This window comes from Pseudorca crassidens, chromosome 17, assembly GCF_039906515.1.
Source record: "Pseudorca crassidens isolate mPseCra1 chromosome 17, mPseCra1.hap1, whole genome shotgun sequence".
In the NCBI taxonomy this organism is placed as follows: domain Eukaryota; kingdom Metazoa; phylum Chordata; class Mammalia; order Artiodactyla; family Delphinidae; genus Pseudorca; species Pseudorca crassidens.
Genome location: NC_090312.1, coordinates 42,713,105 through 42,738,800, shown reverse-complemented (window position 1 = coordinate 42,738,800; position 25,696 = coordinate 42,713,105). Strand labels below are relative to the sequence as shown.

At 39.9% G+C, this 25,696-nt stretch overlaps 1 protein-coding gene across 2 annotated transcripts in view; it reads right to left on the bottom strand.

The window, feature by feature from the left end:
• Positions 1 to 25,696, bottom strand: part of CDH17 (cadherin 17) — a 137,513-nt gene that overhangs the window by 101,151 nt on the left and 10,666 nt on the right. The window contains exon 1 of one of the 2 annotated variants that reach the window (XM_067711771.1): positions 18,206 to 18,297. The exons of the other annotated variant lie outside the window; for it this stretch is intronic. The gene's annotated coding sequence lies outside the window, so the exon portion shown is untranslated. Of the gene's footprint in view, positions 1 to 18,205; positions 18,298 to 25,696 lie in introns of those variants that run through there. 2 annotated transcript variants of the gene reach the window in all.

The window sequence follows — 25,696 nt, the reverse complement described above, 5'->3', positions numbered from 1 at the left end:
AAAATATGTAAGTAATATTTAATTTATGGACAGTGCTAGTCAGCAATGAATAAAGTTTGGAGAGCCTCCCAGATAAAAACTTTATGAAATTTGGAATGATTCTTAAAATTCAAAGTATGTTACATTTTTAATATTCCTATTACTTAAAACTCATGGTAAACGAAGTCTACGAATGCTAAATTTTTCCATTTTTCATGCACTTGCACTTTAACATGGACTCTATTTGCATTACATATCATGTGTCTTGAGAACATTTTATCATGAGCCTATCAACATACAGCCTCACCTGACAGAAGTTGGATAATACATACATACGTAACAATAATATTTTTAAATTACTCGATATCTGTCTCTTAAGGTTAACTTAATGATGGCAGAAACTTTGTCTTCCATTAGCACTCAGTAAATACTTCTTAGAATTGAACTCCTTTCAGTTGTTTAATTCCATATTTCCAAATAGGATTGCAGGCAGGCTTAACCAAGGCTGATGGGAACCCAGACAAGTGAACGATTTTGTACCCCCTCAAACCAATATTTTACATCTTTTGTTCCATATTTATTTAGTGGGATGAGGTGAAACTAATTTTCTGCTAGTGAATGTTTGAGGCTGAAGCAGAATTTTCCCTAATTCCTTTCACTGGCCAGGACAGTGTGCGTTTAAATATAAGCAATACACCCCCTACATTTACAGCTCTTATACTCGTCTGTGGGTTTGTTTGAGTTTGGGATTCTTTTGTTGTTTTGGGCAATTTTCCAAACCAGGACACTTGAAGGCATTATTAAATGATTTAAGAGTCAGATAAGAAAATAAATCACTAATGCCAAGAAACACCGAACCATACATAATGCAGTTGCAAAAGCTTAGCTAAGAGTCACCTGTGTTCAACCTAAAAATATTCAAAAAAGACAGTTTGAGGCTAATCAAGAGGTTTTTTCCCCTGCTCTCTATTCTGACAGAAGTAGATCCGGTTTGCAGTTGTTTATTTCAGAAATAGTTTTACTCCATCTACAGATGGTTGCTCCAGGCAATTAGACAAGGTCCTTGATCTGGCGCTAGTTACCCATGTCAGGAAACTGCTAGAGAATCCTGTGACTGGAATGGTTAGGAAATATCCACATCAGCCATACATTGGACAAATGCCTTCTAGAGCTTTCTAAATCTGGAGAGTTTATTAAAACTGGGCCTTATATCATGAGATCCTTGTTCAGCAGGTCTGGGGTGCAGCCCAGGGATCAACATTTTTAAAGCCCTCTGGATTCCTTATGTGGGTAATCACGTGGACCCTTCTCTGAGAAACACAGCTTAAGGATTCTCTGCTTTATCCACCAGTAAATATTCTTTAGCAAGGCCTGTGCTCGGTAGTAATTTCCCCCCATCATTTAGGATCCATTTCTGCAGGATCTGTCTCATACAACACTGCAGTTGACTTGATGTTGTACGTGAAGACCGAATCTGGCAGACACAAAGATGCTCATCTTGCCTCAGACCTTTTTTTTCACAGTCTACTGAATGTTTTATTTGACCTCAGTTTTTTTCTTAATTCCAAGAAATTACAATAATCTTGTTGGTTTTCTGAGACCTATCTCTGTCTCTCTTATCAGATTTCACCAGCATGGGTCATTCCTCACATCCAGTTCACTGCCCAGACCATTGCACGTTGTTTCCACCTCCTGTACCCCATTGAAACTGCCCTCGCCAAGGTGATAACACCTCCTCATGATAATCAGAGACGCTCTCCAGGCTGCACCTTACCAGACCTCTTGAAACATCTGACACTATCCACAGCTCTCCCTGAAATGCCCTTTACCCTTGGTTTGTTTGCCAGTACTCGGTCCTGGTTTTTCTTCTACCTCTCGAGCCAGTCCCTGGTAGTCCTATTTGTAGCCTCACCAGACTCCTGGGGTCAATCCCAAGTTGTCTGGCCTCATCACTCATTCTAGGAGGTTGGATCTGTTCCCATCTGTACACCAAAGTCTCAAGTCTCTCTCACCGCCCAGATCTCTCTCTTGGTCTGGGCTTCAGTCTTTTTAGTCCAACCAATTTTTGCCAGAGCACGATCTACACTTCCCAAACGCACAACGAACTCAACATATCCAAAATTAACCACACGGTTTTAATTCCTCCCAAACAGATCCTCCTGGGACACCACTGCTTCATGCTAGCCCTGGTAGCACGTGTGCTGTGATTGATTAGTAATTCCTGTCATGGGTACAAATAGGAGACTGGCAATGGATATGCCTGGAAATCACCATCCTTGTCTAGGAGGACTCTGTGACTTGGATATTGGGGGCTCAATAAACATTGGTTTCCCTTCTCTGCTTATGAGTCTCTCACTAGACAACAAAACATTGGGACTGCCTCTGAAAATGTTGTCCTTAAGAAGTATTTCCTGGGAAAAAAATAGCCTTTTCGACAACTGGTGTTGAAACAACTGCATATCCACATGCAAAGGAATGAAGTCAAACTCCTACCTCACACCATCCAGAAAAATTAACTCAGAATGGATTAAAGACTTAAGTGTAAGAACTCTGTAAAACCCTTAGAAGAAAACAGTGGTAAATCTGTACGTCCTTAGATTTGGCAATGGTTTCTTAGATATAACAGCAAACGCACAAACAATAGAAAAAACAAATTGGACTTCATCAAAATTAAGAATCTGTGCTTCAAAGAATACTATTGAAAAAGTGAAAAGACAACCCACAGGATGGGAGAAAATACTGCAAATCACATATCTGAGAAGGGAATTGTAGCTAGAAGACATAAAAAAAACTCTTACAATTCAAAAATAAATACATAAAAATCTAATAAAAATAGACAAAGGGTAAGAATAGACATTATTAAAGAAGGTACACAAATAGCTAACAAATATATGAAAAGATGGTCCACGTGATTAGGCGTAAGCAAAATGTAAATCAAAACCGCAATAAGATACTACTTTGTACCCATTAAGATAGCTATAATAAAAAGGACACATATAATAACAAGTATTGGAGAGGATGTAGAGAAATCAGAATCCTCATACACTTCTTGTGGGAATGTAAAATGATACAGACACTCTGGAAAAAAAATCTGGAAGTTTCCTCAAAAACTTAAACCATTGGACCTAGCAATTTCATTCTTAGGTATGTATCTAAGAAAAATGAAAACGTATGTTCAAACAAAAACTTGTACCTGAATGTTCCTGGCAGCATTATTCATAATAACCAAAAGTAAAAACACCCAAATGTCCATTCATCTGCCAAATGGGTAAACAAAATGTGGTATATCCACATAATAGGATAGTTTTCAGCCATAAAAAGGAATGAAACACTGGCATATGCTACAACATGGATAAAGAAAAAGTAGCCAGACAAAAAAAGACCAAGTACTGTATGATTCTATTCATGTGAAATGTCCATAACAGGGAAGTTCATAGAGCTAGAAAGTAGATTAATGGTTGCCTGAGGTCAGGGAGTAGGGGGATGGGGTGGAGGGTTATAGTTAAAGGATCTGGGGTTTCTTTCTGTGCTGGTGAAAATGTTCTAAAATTCATTGTGATGATGGTTGCACAATTCTGTAAATATACTAAAAGCTATTGAATTCTATACTTTAAATGGGTGAATTTTATGTGCATTAATTTTATCTCAATAAAGCTGTTAACAAAAAAAGGAAGAGGTAAGTCCTGCAGCCAAACCCACCCTGATATGAAAAACAAGACACAGGCTAAACATTTGCAGTTACCTCAGACCAGGCATTTCAGAACAAATTCACTGTGTTCTATTATCATAGATGTTTTGAGGGTTTTTAATTATTTTATTTTCACTTAAATATACTTGTTTTACTTAGTTTACTTATTATTTGATCTCCTCTTTCATGTTTTACTGTTAAAAATGTGAATAAGAACATTTCAGTACTTGAAGATTATCTTTGCCCTGAGCAAAGAAGGAAGGAGAAGACAGTGTGACCGACAACAGGCCCTTCGGTCTCTCTCCTAGTGTTTCAGGTCAGGCAGTTCAACACTAGAGAAACCCTTTAAACTCACTGCCCACCCAAAAGGGAAGAAAATTTTCTTTCTACATGACCACACCTAGCAACTCGGAAGAAAAAGGAGGAATTTTTTTCTCCCTTTGCTCTTTCCACTCAGGGTAATATTAAGCCTAGTGTCAGTAACAACCCAGGAGAATTTCTGGAAAACTTCTGTTATCTTAAGCCTGAAATTTCCCAGTTGCTACATGAGAAAATCCAGGAGCTGAAATCTCACATCTACGATCTACTTAGTTCCCCTGCCTCTGCCAGTCCTCAGGAGCTTCTCACAGTGCAGAGGAGGGGAGGAGGGGGGCCACTGGGGAGAGATTCTCGGGGGTCACCAATGAACGCTCAGGAAACGCCAGGTCTCCCTCACAAAGCATGGGGGAGGCCCTGCAGAGCATCTTGAATTAAACTGCTAGAATCCCACTCACCCCCATGCCCCTAATTTAAACCTGATGAGCTTGACCAGTGTGTCACAGAGGCAGGGCTCCAGAGGGACTATTTTTAAATCTGTTCCCTAAACATGAGAAACAAAGGGGATTGCCTAGAACCAGGACTATATCCAAACAGACTTACAAGACAGAGGTGGCTGTACCGTCTCTAAGTTACAAATACAAAAGAAAACTAATAACAGTTAACAACACAGGACTTGACTAAAAGATAACCAAAACCCACCACTCTTTTCTAACCCCTGAAAGAATTTTCTGAAGACAAATAATAAATTTTCAGGACTGAGGTTCTTAGCCCTGGCTACATGGAATCATAGGGATTCTGATAGGATTGGTGTTTGATGACCTGACAGCAACCATCTCTAGGTTCTTCTTGGTACCAAAGGCACAGCTCAGGTTGAGACCCACCGATCTAATGCGGGCCTTTGCCGGGCACTTTCCTAATTGGTCTAAGCATAGTATCTCATTTAATCCTCACAACGAAACTGGGAGGTCATTATTTTTATTACTTTACAAATAAGGAAACTGAGGAACAAAGAAGATAAAAATGGACTCTCCAAGGCTTGAATCCAGGTGTGAATTAAAAAAAAAAAATCAAAGCACTTCACAGCTGCCCTGGGCTGAGCTCCTGTAGAATGCGTCTCCTACGCAGCTCTACTTACCTACCAGGCACGACAATCAGATGCGCCGCTCAGTCCGCTAGGCAGATGCATCAGCTCACAGAGCCACAGCCAAAACGTCAACACTTCCACCCTAGGAGCATTCTCACCAGCTGTCCTTCCACTCCACCTTTTCTGAGAGTTACTTCGCTGGGAATCCTGCCCGGGCTGTGAAACCTGCCCGGGTGTCATTTCCATGCGCTGATAACACCAACCGCTTTATCCCATAGAGCGCTTTCTCCCCAGATCTCTTCCCCAGCTGTGTTGTCTTAGATGTCCCCCTGACCTCCCTTGTCATGCAGCAAGTGCATCACCTGGCTGACTTGGATCCAGTCTGTCTCTCAGCTGGTCTGGAGGAAGGTCACCCTCTCTCTGAGCTAACGAGGAAGTGGTTAGCTTTACTAGAGCTCAGCTCAGACCAGGCCTAGCAGCCAATATTGTTCAAAGAATTAGGCTTCCCTGGTGGCGCAGTGGTTGAGAGCCCACCTGCCGATGCAGGGGACACGGATTCGTGCCCCGGTCCGGGAAGATCCCACATGCCGCGGAGCGGCTGGGCCCGTGAGCCATGGCCGCTGAGCCTACGCGTCCGGAGCCTGTGCTCCGCAACGGGAGAAGCTACAACAGTGAGAGGCCCGCGTACCGCAAAAAAAAAAAAAAAAAAAAAAAGAAAAAATGGACAAGCAATATGAACACTAGTTTACAGGAAAGAAATGCAAATAGCCCTAAAACATATGAGAAAAACACTGTACCTCACTAAAAATAAAAAACAATTGTAAGTTAAAGACTATTTCTTAACTATCAGATTAATAAAAACCTGAAGTACAAGTCCTGTTGGAGAGGCTATGGAGAAAGAACTACTCTCGTACACTGCTAGTGGGAGCAGCGGGAACGCGAAATGGTATTACCACGCTGTGGATGGGAATTTGGCAATATTAGCAAAATTACATTTACCCTTTGTCTTAGAAATCTCACTTCTAGGAATATATCCCACAGATACACTGGAAAAATTATCCAAACATGTATGTACAAGGTTATTTATTTCAGCACTAGTTATTACCAAAAACCAAAAAAACTAGAAGCAAGCAAAATACCCACAATAAGGTTCTGGTTGAATAAAATGTGCTTGCACCCACTCGATGAACAGTTTGCAGTTAAAAGGAACAAGGATGACTTCTATATAACATTATGGAGCAATCTCTAGGATAGCTATTAAGTGAAAAAAGCAGGATTGAAGGAAGTATATATAGTATGATACCATTTATCTAATAATGAAGGGGAAGACACAAACTTATATACTTGTATGTATATAAAATTATGTACATATATAAACACATGTAAGTGTGCATTTGCTTATACTTCAGAAACCAGAAGGATAAACCATATTTGTTTAATAGTTACCTTAGGGGAAGCGAGGGATCAAAGCGGAGAGAATAAGAACAGAAGCTAGAACTTCTCTGAATATAACTGACTGTATAGATTTGACATTGGAGCCATGTAAATTCTTTACATAACTACAAAACAACATTAAATCAAAATGAAAAGAAGCTATTCCTAAAAATAGAAAGCAAATTAAACAAATGAACTTCACTGCGTATTGAGTCGGAAGCATAACCTGAGAGGAACTAATCCAAGTAATTTAAAAACAGTAATATCAGGTTTCCTGGTGGCACAGTGGTTGGGAGTCCACCTGCCAATGCAGGGGATATGGGTTCAAGCCCTGGTCCAGGAGGCTCTCCCATGCTGTGGAGTGGCTAGGCCCATGCACCACAACTATTAAGCCTGGGCTCTAGAGCCTGCAAGCCACAACTGCTGAGCCCACATGCCACAACTACTGAAGCCTGTGACCCACCACTACTGAACCCCATGCTCCTGGAGTCCGTGCTCCACAATAGGAGAGGACACCGCAACGAGAAGCCCACGCACCGCAGCAAGGAGTGGCCCAAGCTTGCTGCAACAGGAGAAAGCCCGCGCACAGCCCAACACAACCAAAAATAAATTAAAATGAAATAAAATTTTAAAAAAGGAAGAAAAAAAAAAAAACAGTAATGTGTCTGTGAACCCTAGTGGGTTAGAACCTAAGGACAAAAATCACTTTAAAAATCTTGAACTGTTTTCAGAAATCATTCTGCTAGCAATTATATTAATATCATCATTCTGAAACGTAGATAGTAAAGTCAAAAGTAATTATGTTAATATTGTTTGGAACCAAGATTTTAGGCAGAAGAGTGGAAAAATACAAAATCAAAGAAGTTAAAGTCCTGCAGTACTAAGTTCAAATTCAAAATATTAGCAGGAACTCATGATGTATTTTCTCCTAAATATTTTTTATCATTCTGCCCACTGAAACATCCTAGAAACAATGACCAACTCATAAGCAGTGAGCAGCCCTAAAGCCAGCTTGTGATCTTTCAATATTGCTTTTCACAGAAGGAACTAAGCCTCCTTGGAGAAACTGCTGATTCTAGGTCTGGAGCAGGAAATGTACAAAATGTACCTAGAACATTTGTCATAACGGACAGCAAGGAAGTTATCAAAAAATACTGGGCTTGTATCAAAGGATTCAGAAGCAAACAGAAAGAGGTTCTCAGAGGCAAAAGGCAAAATTTTTGAAAACCAACAAGAATAATGACTGCAATGAACTGAAACACATCAAATATGTTAAAATCCATGAGGTTGTAATTATACTTGACAACAAAACTCATTGATCACCTTTGGAGGATGCCTGAGAAACAATTCATTATTCTGAACACATGTTAAGAATCAAGGATTTAACCTGCCTTTGCCATACAAACTGTATCTCAGGGTAACCAAATAGTTTTAAGGAAAAGTTTCTCTTTCTAGAAGTCTTCCAGTGAATAAATGAAGGAATGATAGAATTAGAATATTACCGTTTTGCAATCCCTACTCAAAAATCGGATCTAATCAAAGATGATAAACTACAACAAACAGACAACGGGTCGCCCAGTTTGCCTCCTGAAAGAAGTATGCAATACCACTTACGAAGAATTCTTGATGGAAAATTATACTTAAATCAGATCAAACCTTCCATTCTAGACTGTAGGTCTAAAGAATTACTCTATAGGAAATGTTGGTCAGAGAAACAAGTTACAGATGAAATGACACTCAGGGCTGCAAAATACAAAATGTGAGAAACTACAGGACAGATGACTCTGTTTCTTCCATGTATAAATTGAAAAGGAAAAAAAGATTAAAAGATTATAGATTAAAAGAAATTTAAGAGAAGGTGTGGACCTTACTTGGACCTGATTGACACAAACCAATTCTTTCTTTTTTTTTTTTTTTTTTTTTTGGCCACACCCTGAGGCTTGTGGGATTTTAGTTCACCAACCAGGGATCAAACCCAGGGCCTCGGCAGTGAGAACACAGAGTCCTAACCACTGGACTGCCAGGAAATTCCCCAAACCAATTCTTTTTTGAAAAATATATATATAAATAGGGAAATTCTTTTGTTGTCCATTTTGAGGTGTGAAAATAGTTACGTGGTTTCAGTTCTTAAAAGGTTCTCATTTAGCAATACACATAAGAAGAGTTATGGATGAAGTGGTTTGCTATCTTGTATTTGCTTCAAAAGAATCCATTCCGGCTGTTGGGGAGGGTGGTATAGTAGAGGGCAGCAAAAATGAAACAAGACTAGGCGTGAGCTGATAATTGCCAAAGCAACTGGGCAGTGATGGTGCATGGGAGTTTATTACATTATTCTCTCTACTTTTGTTTATTTTGACATGTTCTATTAGAAAACTTTAAAACGAAAAAATTTGTTACACTCACACACACACACACACACACACACACACACACTCCGGCTTTCCCTACCTTCTTGATCATGTTTTGAGTAAAGGATCTGGCTCAATAATGAGTGAGTGGTGATTTTTTTTGTTCAAACAATCAAGACATTTATTTCTTTAGAGACAGTGATGAGCACATTCTCATTGGAAAGCTGCCGGAGAAGAGACGGTTCCACCGTCACCCCATGTGCTGTTCCTCTAATTTCACATTCTGAATCTGGCCTTTCAGAAAAAGTAAATGAAGATTCCTGAACTGGAAGATAAATTTGGAGGTCAAAGTACTACAATATTAGTATTGAAACAGAAGAACTGTTCTCCTTTGTTAGCGTCTAAACAGAAGTAGTGCTTGTAGACGGAAGAGCTGGAGACCTGGAATCAAAGGGGGTGTAGGGGGAAGGGGCAGACTGTCCACTTGGGATTAAGCCTCAGGAATTTTCAGACATCTTGGGGATGCCTTTAGCCTTTAACAGCATAAGTTGAGATTCTGTGTCTCCAATGGTCAGGGAAATCTGAGCTGATGGCGGGTTTACAAGCAATTAGACTCACTGCCGTTCATGAATTATCATTCCAGACCACGTACTAAGCATTTTATATTAATTACCTCACTGAATCTTCACAGTCCTTCCCCTCCCCCATGGCACAGGAATTATCACCCCAATTTTACAGATAAGAAAAAGGAGGTTCAGAGAGGTCGAATTATCCTCTCAGGGTCACACAGCCAGCAAGTGACTTCATTTGTCCTCGAACCTAGGGAAGTCCGCCTGCAAAACCCTTCCTCCACTGTCTGGGTTTGGTAGGCCTTGGGCAGCACTTTGTGGACACCAGTGATTGGTGTCCCTGCAGGCACCATGCACACAGCATTTCCTGGGTGAAAATCCTACCCCTTGAAATAAGGGCAACAGCCCCATCAGGGAAAGGGTAAATACCTGTTACAGAAGTTAAGTGAGTTCAGAAGACAATGTATGCCTCTGTCGCCTATCCGGGCAGCAAATCCAGGACAAAAACATCCAGAAAGCCCGACAGGTGCTGGTGGGCAGTGAGTAAGGAGAAAGTATATTTCACAGCTCCTTTTTCCCATTACCTTATAACACTTTTAAATAGACCTCAAATGATATTTTTATAGACAAACACAGCCCCTTTTCCCCTGTGGCAAGTAATGCAATAAAGGCTCATTTATTTACCATCCTATTGATTAGAAAGTAGTGATACACATTAGAGAAATGCAAATCAAAACTACAGTGAGGTATCACCTCACACTGGGCAGAATGGCCATCATCAAAAAATCTAGAAACAATAAATGCTGGAGAGGGTGTGGAGAAAAGGGAACCCTCTTGCACTGTTGGTGGGAATGTAAATTGGTACAGCCACTATGGAGAACAGTATGGAGGTCCCTTAAGAAACTAAGAATAGAACTACTATATGACCCAGCAAACCCACTACCGGGCACATACCCTGAGAAAACCATAATTCAAAAAGAGTCATGTATGACAATGTTCATTGCAGGTCTATTTACAGTCACCAGGACATGGAAGCAACCTAAGTGTCCATCAACAGATGAATGGATAAAGAAGATGTAGCACATATATACAATGGAATATTACTCAGCCATAAAAAGAAATGAAATTGAGTTATTTGTAGTGAGGTGGATGGACCTAGAGTCTGTCATACAGAGTGAAGTAAGTCAGAAAGAGAAAAACAAATACCGTATGCTAGCACATATATATGGAATCTAAAAAAAATTGTTCTGAAGAACCTAGGGACAGGACAGGAATAAAGATGTAGACGTAGAGAATGGACTTGAGAACGTGGGGAGGGGAAAGGGTAAGCTGGGACGAAATGAGAGAGTAGCATGGACATATATACTCTACCAAATGTAAAATAGATAGCTAGTGGGAAGCAGCCACATAGCACAGGGAGATCAGCTCAGTGTTTTGTGACCACCTAGAGGGGTGGGATAGGGAGGGTGGGAGGAAGACACAAAAGGGAGGAGATATGGGGATATATGTGTACGTATAGCTGATTCACTTTGTTATACAGCAGAAACTAACACAACATTATAAAGCAATTATACTCCGATAAAGATGTCAAAAAAAAAATAAAGAGCATAAAAAAAATCAAGGAGACTATTTAAAGCATGTTTAAACAGAGGTTATTCTTCTTTGGCACTTATTCTAGAACAGGGCAGTATGCTAAGAGCTTTAAGTATCCTGTTATTTCAATATTCTATAGCATTCCTATGTGATAGCTTCTATTTTTATCCCCAATCACAGAAAAGCAAACTAACATTTAGGGCAGTTCAGTGATTTACTCAGCATTGCACAGCTTCTAAGTAACAGACCCAGGATTCAAAACCAGGTCTCTCTGGAAGCAGAGACTGCATGAATCTTTGTTCTTGTTTTTTGTTTAAAACAGTTTAGACATGAAGAATGTAAGTTATATATTAAACTCCCATGTTACTATTGCCCAGCTTATGACATAAAATATTAGGAATAAAGTTTATAACCCTGCAAAAAAAAAAAAAGTAGTGGTACAACACAGTGAGAATTGAAGACTGTGAAGATGACCCAAAGGCAGTGAGATATCCTAAAGAGGTTTATGACCCATCAAAATGCAATTACATTCCAGAGGCAGAGCATTAAATATATCTTATTGAATTAAATTTATCGGACAACTGTTCAGCTGCATATGGTTATGTGAAATCTATATAACCAGAATACTTGATTACCCAGAATAAACATATTCTCTGATGATGCTGGCTTTTCTGTCATTGGATCTAGGTAAACAAAACCTCCACCGTACATATTTACTCTACCACATGAAGAGTTGAAGATACATAAAACTAAACTGGAAAGAATCTGGTAGAAAATCATCTGGAGATAGCCCTTTCAAAATGTATCATTCCTAGGGAGATACTAAACACTACAACTTGGGAGCCTGCAGTGATTCCCCGGTGCATTTGGGGAGGCTGCTCAAATCTATTATCATGTTTAAGGAAATAATATATGTAAAGTCCTGTATATGCCCAATAATTGGTAAGGGCTCCTAAGTGGCAGCTATTGTTATTACTATCATATTATAATTATTAAAATGATCCTTGCCTTGTAGATCCTTATAATAGAACTACGTTGATGGAAACTGGCTTATATTGTCTTTTATTTTGTCATCAGAAGAGGAGTGAGTGCGTGTCTTTGGTCTTAGTTTGAATTAAGATTCCCTTGAACATAGTACAATCTAATAATGACCATATTATTCCCTGTTTTATGCTTTTAATTTATCCCAAGTAAGGAAATACTGAAAAGCAGGCACAAGAGAAAAAGACTACAGTATTTCTAAAATGCAGAATCTTTGTGAAAAAAGTGCTATGAGCAGAGTTGTCAAGTGAAGTCCCTCAGCTGATACAAGGCAGCAGAGAACACTGATACTCCTATTGTCTCACCAGAATTAGTCAGGGTTCTCCAGGGAAGCAGAACCAACAGCAAGAGATTTCTTTTAAGGAATTGGCTCATGCATTATGGAGGCTGGCAAATCCAAAATCTGCAGGGTGGGCCAGCAGGCTGGAGAACCAGGAAGAGCAGTTCAAGTCCAAAGGCCATTGACTGACAGAATTCTTGCCCAGGGGAAAATCAGTCTTGTTCTGTTCAGGCCTTCAACTTATTGGGTAAGGCTCACCACACTAGGGAGAGCAATCTGCTTTACTTGAGCCCACCAATTTAAATTTTAATCACATCCAAAAACACTCTCACATATGTTTGACAACACATATGTTTGACAACATATCTGGGCAGCATGGCCCAGCCAAGTTGTCCCTTAACTGTCACAATCACTCTCTCTCTTTTACACACACACACACACACACACACACACACACACACACACACACTTGATCAAGATTCATTACAAAGTGAGGAAGGAAGTATCTACATCATAATGCCAAGCACCAGGGGTCTTCTGGAGCCCTCCCAAGAGGTCACTTGCCTGATGAGAGTATCATCATATCAATTTCAAGGCACTATTATTTTATTTCTTCTTCTTTTTTTTTTCACTTGCATAACTTGTTTTTCTTCTTTATTCATTTTTTATACAGCAGGTTCTTATTAGTTATCTATTTTATACACATTAGTGTATATATGTCAATCCCAATCTCCCAATTCATCCCACCACCATCACCCCCCACCCCACTTTTCCCCTTTGATGTTCATACGTTTGTTCTCTATATCTGTGTCTCTATTTCTGCCTTGCAAACCAGTCCATCTGTACCATTTTTCTAGATTCCACATATATGCATTAATATATGATATTTGTTTTTCTCTTTCTGACTTACTTCACTCTGTATGACAGTCTTTAGGTCCATCCACGTCTCTACAAATGACCCGATTTCATTCCTTTTTATGGCTTTCATTCCTTTTCAAGGAATCCTTTTCATTCCTTTTTAAGGAATCCTTTTCATTCCTAATATTCCATTGTATATATGTACCACATCTTCTTTATCCATTCATCTGTCAATGGGCATTTAGGTTGCTTCCATGACCTGGCTATTGTAAATAGTGCTGCAATGAACATTGGGGTGCATGTGTCTTTTTGAATTATGGTTTTCTCAGGGTATATGCTCAGTAATGGGATTGCTTGGTCATATGGTAATTCTATTTTTAGTTTTGTAAGGAACCTCCATACTGCTCTCCATAGTGGTTGTATCAATTTACATCCCCACCAATAGTGCAAGAGGGTTCCCTTTTCTCCATACCCTCTCCAGCATTTACTGTTTGTAGATTTTTTGATGATGCTTATTCTGACCCATGTTAGGTGATACCTCATTGTAGTTTTGATTTGCATTTCTCTAATAATCAGTGATGTTGAGCATCTTTTCATGTGCCTCTTGGCCATCTGTATGTCTTCTTTGCAGAAATGTCTTTTTAGGTCTTCTGCCTATTTTTTAATTGGGTTTTTCATTTTTTTAATATTGAGCTGCATGAGCTGCTTATATATTTTGGAGATTAATCCTTTGTCTGCTGATCCATTTGCAAACATTTTCTCCCATTCTGAGGGTTGTCTTTTTGTCTTATTTATAGTTTTCTTGCTGTGAAAAAGCTTTAAAGTTTAATTAGGTCCCATTTGTTTATTTTTGTTTTTATTTCCATTACTCTAAGAGGTGGGTCAAAAAAGATCTTGCTGTGATTTATGTCAAAGAGTGTTCTTCCTATGTTTTCCTCTAGGAGTTTTATAGAGTCCAATCTTACATTTAGGTCTTTAATCCATTTTGAGTTTATTTTTGTGTGTGGTGTTAGGGAGTGTTCTAATTTCATTCTTTTACATGTAGCTGTCCAGTTTTTCCAGCACCACTTATTGAGGAGACTGCCTTTTCTCCATTGTATATCTTTGCCTCCTTTGTCATAGATTAGCTGACCATAGGTGTGTGGGTTTATCTCTTGGGTTTATCCTGTTGCATTGATCTATATTTCTGTTTTTGTGCCAGAACCATATTGTTGATTACTGTAGTTTTGTAATATAATCTGAAGTCAGGGAGTCTGATTCCTCCAGCTCCGTTTTTTTCCCTCAAGATTGTTTTGGCTACTTGCGGTCTTTTGTGTCTCCGTACAAATTTTAAGATTTTTTGTTCTAGTTCTGTAAAAAATGCGATTGGTAATTTGATAGGGATTGCATTGAATCTGTAGATTGCTTTGGGTAGTATAGTCATTTTCACTGTATTGATTCTTCCAATCCAAGAACATGGTAATAGAAACATTTGTGCTGTTTGCTTTTAAAAGTTTGTGTTGGACCAAGGGGGATTGGGGAGGGAGATAAATTGGGAGATTGGGATTGACATATACACACTACTATAAATAAAATAGATAACTAATAAGGACCTACTGTATAGCACAGAGAACTCTACTCAATACTCTATAATGACCTATATGGGAAAAGAATCTAAAAAAGAGTGGATATATGTATAATTGATTTCACTTTGCTGTACAGCAGATACTAACACAACATTGTAAATCAACTCTACTCCAAAAAAAATTAATTTAATAAAAAGTCTGTGGTGGTATTTTGGCTAGGAAAGCAGTCTATCTCTTTCTTCTCCGTATGGCCCCCAGATAACCCTATTCCTGCCTTAGTGCAGTGCCTTATCTCCAGGAGGACCTGGAGTAGGTAAGAGGCTGAGTGCTCGGCAAAGCCACTGGGTGCAGACATGAAAATAACACACCCATCCATGAGTTACACACCCAACAGACATGTCCAGAGCAAGCAGATATGCCATGGCCACCTTCTGGTGGGACTGACACAGGAGAAACTGCCTTCCCCTCCACAGTGCCTCTTGCTGCAAACAATGAGCCAGTGTACATTTGCCAAAGCTCTGCAAATCATGACTAATGTGAAAAACAATGCAAGAGCAGCTGGTCTAAGCCAAGGAAACCATGGGCAAGTGGTAAATTAAAGTTGACAAGAGGTAATCCCAGACATTCCGATGCAAAGATAATGACCAGAAACCAGGAAAGTGGTTGCCTAAAATCAAAAAAACATATTACTAGCAATAAGGTAACAATTCAGAGAGGATTTCTATTAAGAGAATCCTGCACTGGGAAGAAGATAATAATACATTAACTCAGGGGTCCCCAACCCCAGAGAAGTTAAGTAAACTTACACAAAGTAACATAACTAGAAACATGGTACAAGCAGGATATGAAACCAGGAAGTGTGACTCCCAAGTCTAAAAACTTAGCCACTCTACTATACGGCATCCTAATTTTGTAATTTTTTTATGCCTGTGAGACATTAATAGGGCTGTTGAGATTTATCTTTTCCTTATCCCCATCTTATCCACATACATTTGTTTATAAATAATAATAATAAAATTGTATATTTTCTAAATATTTTATAATTTGGACTTTTTTTTCCAACAAATAAGATCTTGTCCATGCCCTTTCCTCCAGAATTTTCCATATATGTGACTTGTTCTGGGCTGACCAAGTTTTAACCCAAATTGGTTCTTTAAAATATGAGATCACCCTGCTCATTACCCTATACCATGTTGCGTCTTTCAGGTCACACTGAGTTTTAGCTTCTTTCAAGAATGATTTCATTGTATCAGAAATTCAAGCCTTAAGTTGAGCTCTAATTTATTTTCCAATATCAATGTGTAAGGTGAGAGGAAATTGAAGTGAGATTTGGGTTTTCTGATTTTCAGTTTTTGGAAAGGATTTTTTTTTAACTTACGGTCTTCCTATAATCATACCATGGAGCTAATTCCATTCTGCATCTACAGATAGGTGAGCAATTTGTTTCTGGGTGAACAGAATTTTTACAGGAGTTTGTGTTTTTTTTAAGTCATTCCAATGCTTTAAACAGTCCTTGTGGTGTCACAGGCTTACTGTGTGGTGACCTAACTCTTCATTTAGTTGCTGCTGCATCATAACTCGAAGCCTCAGTTTTCTCAGCTACAAAATGTAGCCAATAATCCCTATTTCCTGGAATTGTGAGATGTAACTGAGGTAGTAAAGATAGAGACCCAACACAAGCCTGGCACAAGGAAGGACACAATGACAGTTAACATCCGCGTGATTCCCCTAGTCTGAGCTCTACCAGTCACAGTTATGATTTGGATATGCTTAATTCTTCTAAGACTCTGTTACCCTATATGTGGGTCTAGACATCAAAGGGTCCCACTGACTCTCTCTGCGATTCCAAGATGTCCTCTGTCCTACCCACCACCCCCTCAGTATGCTGACTGTACCCCACCACCCAGGCGGGCACTCAGACCCGGCCCAGGCTCCTGGCAGATTTTCGTATCCTAGTTCACATGTATTATCTTCAGGACATCTGAATTAGCTAAATGTGCCAACTATGCACTACTCAAGTAATTGCACAAGTTTGAAGCTCCCTCCATTAAACTGAATGTTTGGGCTGAAGAAAACTTCAGCTTGGAAAAGAAAGACAATTCCCAAGTTTGTGAAAGAATTTTCTTAATGCTGTGACTAATCTAGACTTGGCAGAGCTGAGGGCTCCCCCAAGCAATGGAAATGTCTCTCTTCCGCATCCTCCAGCCCCAGCACGCTCCAGTGTAACTGCACCACCACCTCTCCCCATCCATTGTCATCACATTTGATTTGGAAACTGGTCCAAAGAGAAAGGAAACTGAGCTCAGTTAAAAAAAAAATGGGGTGCTGAAAGAATAAAACAATAATTACATAGTACCCACCATTTATTGAACACTTACTCTGTGTCTAAGTTCAACCATTAAGACAATCCCCACAACAGTCCTATGAGGTAAGTAGATATTTATGAAGTAAGAATTTTAATTATCCACATTTTATAGATGAGGAAACTGAGGCAGAGAGAGGTGAAATGGTCTGACTTCAGAGCCCACGTTCCTCACCAACACACTGTCCTATCCTTGACGGCAACAGTAACACTGATGATGGCTCATATTTAGTGAGCTATCTGCAATGCACTGGACACTACACAAGTGTAGTATGAAAAGGGAATTTGCTCATTAAAAAAAAAAAAATCCAGCTTCTAAGATGTCCACATTTTAAAAAAGGAGCAAAATTCATCTCAGAGATACACGGTGTTTTTGTTTATTCCACTGGTTTTCAACCTTAGCTACATATCAGAACCACCTGGAGAGATTTTTTTTAAATACCAACATCAAAGCCTACCCCACGTCTGGGGGTGGGATCCAGGCATCAGTAATTTGTTAAAGTTTTGCAGGTGACTCCAATGCCCAGGTTGAGAACCACTGGTATACTTTCATCAACACACTTAGGACTATTTTTGGTGAGAACATGATTGGAAAGGAAAACATTGTCAACAAAGAAAAATAAACATTTTGCATAATAAAGTTGCAAGAAGTTGGAGTCTTCTTCAAGTAGGAAGAAGAGTTGGGGAACCTAGAAGAGGGAGAAGAGATCTCTTTGGAAAGAGATCCAGACAGTCCAGGAGGAGAGACTGGAGATCCAACAATAAGACAATAGGAGAGACCCTGAGGGGAAAAGATGGAGCCATAGGTTACAAAACATAGATACAGTACTTCACTCTGCCCTGTATCCACACCTTTGCCATGTGGCTTTGCAGCTCCTTGTATCCAAAAGGAGATTCCTTTTTGTTTCCTCTTGAATCGGGGCTGATTCTATGAGTTGCTTTGACCAACAGAATACAGTAAAAGTACTAGAGTGCCAATTGTAGGCCTACATCTTGGAGACCTTGCATGCTTCCATTCACTTGCCATGTGAACAAACCTGGGCTTAACTGCTACAAGTTGAGAAAACCACATGAAATAGAGCTTACCTGTCCCAACCAAGCCCCCGGACATGTGAGAGTTCAGCCAAGATCAGCAAACTGACCACAGCTAACTGACGATCCATATGAGAGACCAGCTGAAACCAGAAGAACCACATTGCTGATCATCAATTGCTAATGCACAGAATTGTGACCAAAAATTGTGGGTAGTTTGTTATGCAGCAATAGCTAACTGATACAGATGACTAGTGAGACAGCCTGTGGAATGGCTGAGAGACATTAGAAGGGTAATACCTAACACTCAGCTTTAGGTTGTTGTCTGGTCTGTGCTGTAAACCCTCTTGAACCACCCCCAACTAGACCCAGATCTTCAGTAAACACAACCACCATGGTAATGATGCTTTTCCTAGTAAATAAAAGGGACAGGGGTCAGGGAGTCACAGGAGGGCAGTTACAGCAGGAAAGATGCAGAAGGGGCCTGAAAATTCTTTGGAGGCAGGAAATCAGAGTGAGAAACCATCAGGAGGAAAACAAAATCACCCCAAGAATTCTGAGAGCCCTGAAGGAGGGGAGATGGGACAAGCCACAGTGTGTGGAGTAGGCCTCAGGTAAGACTTTCAGGGTATCAAGGAAAAGGTGAGTCTCTCAGGCTAGAGGGCTCAGGACACCCCAGCAGCTGACCCATGGGTATGCTGGTATTATTCCATTTGACCCTCACATCAACCCTAACAGGGAGATATTTATTACTCTCATGTTATAAAGGTAAGGATTAGAAAGTTAAATAACCTCCCGAAGATGACTCAACAGGGAGGAGGCGGAACTGAGTCTGACTCAAGCTTTCTGAGCAAATCTGATGAGGAGGTAGGAGTTCTGAACACTTCTTCCTGAAACTCAAAACTTCCGGGCTTCCCAGAATGTGGCATTCCACTGTACCCCAGCCTTATGTAAAGGTTGAAGAAAGTGACCCTAAATCCCGAGATCCAAATCCTCCCATCCCATTCAAGTGCCATCCCAACCAGCCGCCTCGGACTTTTCTCTCTGGTGAACGATTCCATTGGCTTCCCCCATCCCATCCGCCCGGCTTTCAACCAGAGTCAGTGCTTCCGGGTTCCTGTGACCACCCCGTCCTCCCCCCTGTGGTAGGACTGGGTCCTCAGATCAGGAGACCAGCCTAGGGGTCACATTAGCATTCCCTGCTCAACCCAGTGGTCCAATTCTGCCCCAAGATGCGACACTTCTCGCCAGAGCCTGTGCTGGCTGTGCAGCCCGGAGAAAGCCTCACCCACTCCAGCGTGTGCACCGACCCTCTGCGTGGCGCAGGGGAGGGGAAAATCAAGACATGGGCAAGTTAAAGCTGGGGCATCACAGAAAACATCAGGAACCCATGGCTTGTGTTCCTGCCCCTCTCCCTCTGCCAGTGCAGGGTCAACATCATCTCTGGCTACTAGAAGTTTTCCCCTAAAAATATGCGTTCTTGTTTGTTTGTTTTGTTGTTGTTTGTTTGTTTTTCTCACACACACACTGTATTTTATTTTTACAAGAGATAAATAAACTGACACCAAGCATTGTAAATGGATGACCACAACAAAAGCAACAATGATTGCAATTACCAAACATGAAACGCACTCATACTATGTCATAATATTGACATTCAGTCCAGTAATCCTCCACTGTAACAGCTCCTTTACTTTGCAGTGAAAATTGATTTGTATATTTTTTGCCTCTGAGTCCTTGTGGAATTTTTTTTTTATTCAAACAGAAAGTCACAAAAATTATAATCATCCTCATCAGTTCACTCAGTCCCATGTAATTAATTTTTTTATCTTGATCTTTTGTTAGCACTTTTATGAATTCATCAGTTTTCCATTAGAGTTCTGAAAATGCTTATTCATTCAGTTCAGCAGTATAGTCAGTTACCAGAAACCTGTACTTGTCAGAGTCTTTTCCATGAATTCCTTGAAGATGAAACACTTTTATAGGAACATTTTTGCAAAAGCATCAGAGTACACCCAGAACTGTCTGTAAATGACAAAAGACTTAAAAATGACCATGGCTAAAGATTTGATGAAAGTTCATAATAATGCAATTGACAAGGAAATTTAGTTATTTCTGAGATATACATTTTAAAGTAATAACTAGAATTATGACTTATAACATTATACCAGAACATATAAGACTTTTAGAAATTTCATGTAATCTCTGAAACATTTATATTCACATATTTCCATACAAATAACCCAAAGAAAGTTTAGTATTAGTTGTTTTGTTTGTTTGTTTGTTTTTTTATACTGCAGGTTCTTATTAGTCATCAATTTTATACACATCAGTGTATACATGTCAATCCCAATCACCCAATTCATCACACCACCATACCCACCCTACCGCGGTTTCCCCCGTTGGTGGGGTCCCTACATTTGCTCTCTACATCTGTGTCTCAACTTCTGCCCTGCAAACTGGTTCATCTGTACCATTATTCTAGGTTCCACATACATGTGTTAATATACGATATTTGTTTTTCTCTTTCTGACTTTCTTCACTCTGTATGACAGTCTCTAGGTCCATCCTCATCTCAACAAATGACTCAGTTTCGTTCCTTTTAGGGCTGAGTAATATTCTATTGTATACATGTACCACATCTTCTTTATCCATTCATTGTCAATGGGCATTTAGGTTGCTTCCATGACCTTGCTATTGTAAATAGTGCTGCAATGAACATTGGGGTGTATGTGTCTTTTTGAACTATGGTTTTCTCAGGGTATATGCCCAGTAGTGGGATTGCTGGATCATATGGTAATTCTATTTTTAGTTTTTTAAGGAACCTCCATAATGCTCTCCATAGTGGCTGTATCAATTTACATTCCCACCAACAGTGCAAGAGGGTTTCCTTTTCTCCACACCCTCTCCAGCATTTGTTGTTTGTAGATTTTCTGATGATGCCCATTCTAACTGGTGTGAGATGATACCTCATTGTAATTTTGATTTGCATTTCTCTAATAATTAGTTATGTTGAGCAACTTTTCATGTGCTTCTTGGCCATCTATATGTGTTCTTTGAAGAAATGTCTATTTAGGTCTTCTGCCCATTTTTGGACTGGGGTGTTTGTTTCCTTACTATTGAACTGCACGAGCTGTTTATATAATTTAGAGATTAATCCTTTGTCTATTGATTCTTTTGCAAATATTTTCTCCCATCCTGAGGGCTGTCTTTTCATCTTGTTTATGGTTTCCGTTGCTGTGCAAAAGCTTTGAAGCTTCATTAGGTTCCATTTGTTTATTTTTGTTTTTATTTCCATTACTCTAGGAGGTGGATCAAAAAGATCTTGCTGTGATTTATGTCAAAGAGTGTTCTTCCTATGTTTTCCTCTAAGAATTTTATAGTGTTTGGTCTTACATTTAGGTCTCTAATCTATTTTGAGTTTATTTTTGTGTATGGTGTTAGGGAGTTTTTCTAATTTCATTCTTTTACATGTAGCTGTCCAGTTTTCCCAGCACCACTTATTGAAGAGACTGTCTTTTCTCCATTGTATATCTTTGCCTCCTTTGTCATAGATTAGTTGACCATAGGTGTGTGGGTTTATCTCTGGGTTTTCTATCCTGTTGCATTGATCTATGTTTCTGTTTTTGTGCCAGTACCATATTGTCTTGATTACTGTAGCTTTGTAGTATAGTCTGGAGTCAGGGAGTCTGATTCCTCCAGCTCCATTTTTTTCCCTCAAGACTGCTTTGGCTATACAGGGTCTTTTGTGTTTCCGTACAAATTTTAAGATGATTTGTTCTAGTTCCATAAAAAATGCCATTGATAACTTGATAGGGATTGCATTGAATCTGTAGATTGCTTTGGGTAGTATAGCCATTTTCACAGTATTGATTCTTCTACTCCAAGAACATGGTATATCTCTCCATCTGTTGGTATCATCTTTAATTTCTTTCATCAGTGTCTTATAGTTTTCTGCATACAGGTCTTTTGTCTCCCTAGGTAGGTTTATTCCTAGGTAGTTTATTCTTTGTGTTGCAATGGTAAATGGGAGTGTTTCCATAATTTCTCTTTCAGATTTTTCATCATTAGTGTATAGGAATGCAAGAGATTTCTGTGCATTAATTTTGTATCCTGCAACTTTACCAAATTCATTGATTAGCTCTAATAGTTTTCTGGTGGGATTTTTAGGATTCTCTATGTATAGTATCATGTCATCTGCAAACAGTGACAGTTTTACTTCTTCTTTTCCAATTTGTATTCCTTTTATTTCTTTTTCTTCTCTGATTGCTGTGGCTAGGAATTCCAAAACTATGTTGAATAATAGTTGTGAGAGTGGACATCCTTGTCTCGTTCCTGATCTTAGAGGAAATGCTTTCAGTTTTTCACCATTGAGAATGATGTTTGTTGTGGGTTTGTTGTATATGGCCTTTATTATGTTGAGGTAGGTTCCCTGTATGCCCACTTTCTGGAGAGTTTTTATCATAAATGGGTGTTGAATTTTGTCAAAAGCTTTTTCTGCATCTATTGAAAAAATATGCTTTCTTGAAAAAACTGTGCCACCTGATTTCTCTTTCAAATTCCAAAAGAACAGGCTCGATTTTACTTCCCCAGGTTTCCAGGGGGTGGGGGGATGGAGGGGAGAGGACAGTGAATCTCATTATTCTCCCATCTGATCGGTTTGCACACCTCACAAATACACTCTCCAGTCTGGAAGGACCCCCACCTGCAGCTCCCCCTGGCCCTGGCAGAGAATATAATCCTTACAGCAGCAGCCAAGCTTTGCTGCAGGAGATCAGGCAGGTCAGATAAAAATTAATTGAACGTGAAGCACCGTCTCTTCATGCTAATTGCAAACCCAGCTTGGAGCCTTACATTTTTAAGAAGCTTTTATCATAATTAATCATGTATTATATAGGAGGGCGGCTCTGGTGACAGCTTGGTTCGGGTCCCTGGGTTTCTGGGCAAGCCTGTGAGTGACTCACAGAGCATACCTCATGCCCATCTCTATGGAGGCCATGACCTTTGTCCATTAGCATCTGTCATGCAATGATGACTTCACCAGCTGTCAGAGCCCCCTCTCCTAGGGCCCTGCAGCTTGCAGACTCATCTCTAGGCTGTTCTGCTTACTCCACTTGAGCTGTTGGTTACCTTAAAGGTCCCTCTGAAGCCTCTGCACATCCCACACGCTTCCTTTTGCTGATAAATGAGTCTAAGCTTATCATGGCTGCTTACATGATAATTAAAATCCAGGGCCTGGAGGGTCAGCTATCAATTGGCAATTAGTTCTCCAGTTACCAGCCACCCACCATAAGGATCCATCCAGTCTTCACTCACATCCAGTTTACTCCTCCTTACTTTGAATCCTTAAGTCAGGAAAATCACAGGGTGGCAGTAAGGGGAGAGGGGACAATGGGACACACTGGAAAATCAGGATTCAAATCCAGTTCTGCTGCTTTATAGCTGTGTCTCCTTAGACAAGACACTTGACCCCCATGCAGTGGGAAGGATGACACATCTCACAGTACAGTCATGATAATGCATGTGAAAACACAGTGTTCAAGGGCTGCCATGAGCAGGCATCATTTATAGACTCACAGAATGCAGGAGCGTCAGGAGACCTTGGAAAGCATCATCACAAGACCATGCATCAGGCTTTATTTAATGTCACATCCCTGTAGCACACAGCCTGGTGCATCATCAAAGCTCAGTAAACATTTACTTTTGAATTAATAGATTTAGCCCAACCCTCCTTACTTTCTAGAGGAAAATATCCTGAAGCATAGAGGTGATGAGACATTGGTGGAAGAGCTGAAGCTTGTCCCAGGCCTCCAGTGTCCTGCCTCCTGGTTCACATTCTAGAAAACACCATCCTCATTACCAGGAATATTCCCACTGCCCATTCTCATTGATCCCAGCTTACTGCACGCGGCATGCGGGTCATTCATCCTCAAACCTGACCCTCTGAGAAGCAAGGCTGATCCAAGCCTTGAGAGGCTCCCAGCAAAGCCCTGATTGCTGCCTTCTGAAACCCAGCTTCAGAGGGCCCTGAATCACCTACCACCTGGCTTTAAGTTTTGGAATTAACAAACATCATTCCTGGTCATGTAAAAGGAATGAAATTACATGTAAAAGAATGAAATTAGAACATTCCCTAACACCATACACAAAAATAAACTCAAAATGGATTAAAGATATAATGTAAGACCAGACACTATGTACCTCTTAGAGGAAAACATAGGAAGAACACTCTTTGACATAAATCACAGCAAGATCTTTTTTGATCCACCTCCTAGAGTAATGGAAATAAAAACGAAAATAAACAAATGGGACCTCATGAAACTTAAAACCTTTTGCACAGCAAAGGAAACTATAAACAAGACGAAAAGACAACCCTCAGAATGTGAGAAAAATTTGCAAAAGAATCAACAAAGGATTAATCTCCAAAATATATAAACAGCTCATGTAGCTCAATATTAAGAAAACAAACAACCCAATCCAAAAATGGGCAGAAGACCTAAATAGACATCTCTCCAAAGAAGACATACAGATGGCCAAGACGCACATGAAAAGATCGCTAATTATTAAAGAAATATAAATCAAAACTACAATGAGGTATCACCTCACACCAGTTAGAATGGGCATCATCAGAAAATCTACAAACAGCAAATGCTGGAGTGGGTGTGGAGAAAAGGGAACCCTTTTGCACTGTTGGTGGGAATGTAAATTGATACAGCCACTATGGAGAACAGTATAGAGGTTCCTTAAAAAACTAAAAATAGGGCTTCCCTGGTGGTGCAGCGGTTGAGAGTCCGCCTGCTGATGCAGAGGACACGGGTTCGTGCCCCAGTCCGGGAGGATCCCACATGCCGCAGAGCGGCTGGGCCTGTGAGCCATGGCCGCTGAGCCTGCACGTCTGGAGTTTGTGCTCCGCGATGGAAGAAGCCACAACAGAGAGGCCTGCGTACTGCAAAAAAAAAAAAAAAAATACTAGAAATAGAATTACTATATGACCCAGCAATCCCACTACTGGGCATATACCCTGAGAAAACCATAGTTCAAAAAGACACATGCACCCCATTGTTCATTGCAGCACTATTTACAATAGCACGGTCATGGAAGCAACCTAAATGCCCATCGACAGTAGAATGGATAAAGAAGATGTGGTACATATATACAATGGAATATTACTCAGCCATAAAAAGGAACGAAATTGAGTTATTTGTAGTGAGGTGGATAGACCTAGAGACTGTCATACAGAGTGAAGTAAGTCAGAAAGAGAAAAACAAATATCATATATTAACACATATATGTGGAATCTACAAAGATGGTACAGACGAACTGATTTGCAAGGCAGAAATAGAGACACAGATGTAGAGAACAAATGTATGGACTCCAAGGGAAGAAAGTGGGGGGTGGTGGTGGGATGAATTGGGATATTGGGATTGACATGTATACTCTAATATGTATAAAATAGATAACTAATTTTTATAAAAAGAAAACAAATACAAAACTACTAATGCAAAAAACAAACAACACCAAAAGAAAACATCATTCCCTCCTTCC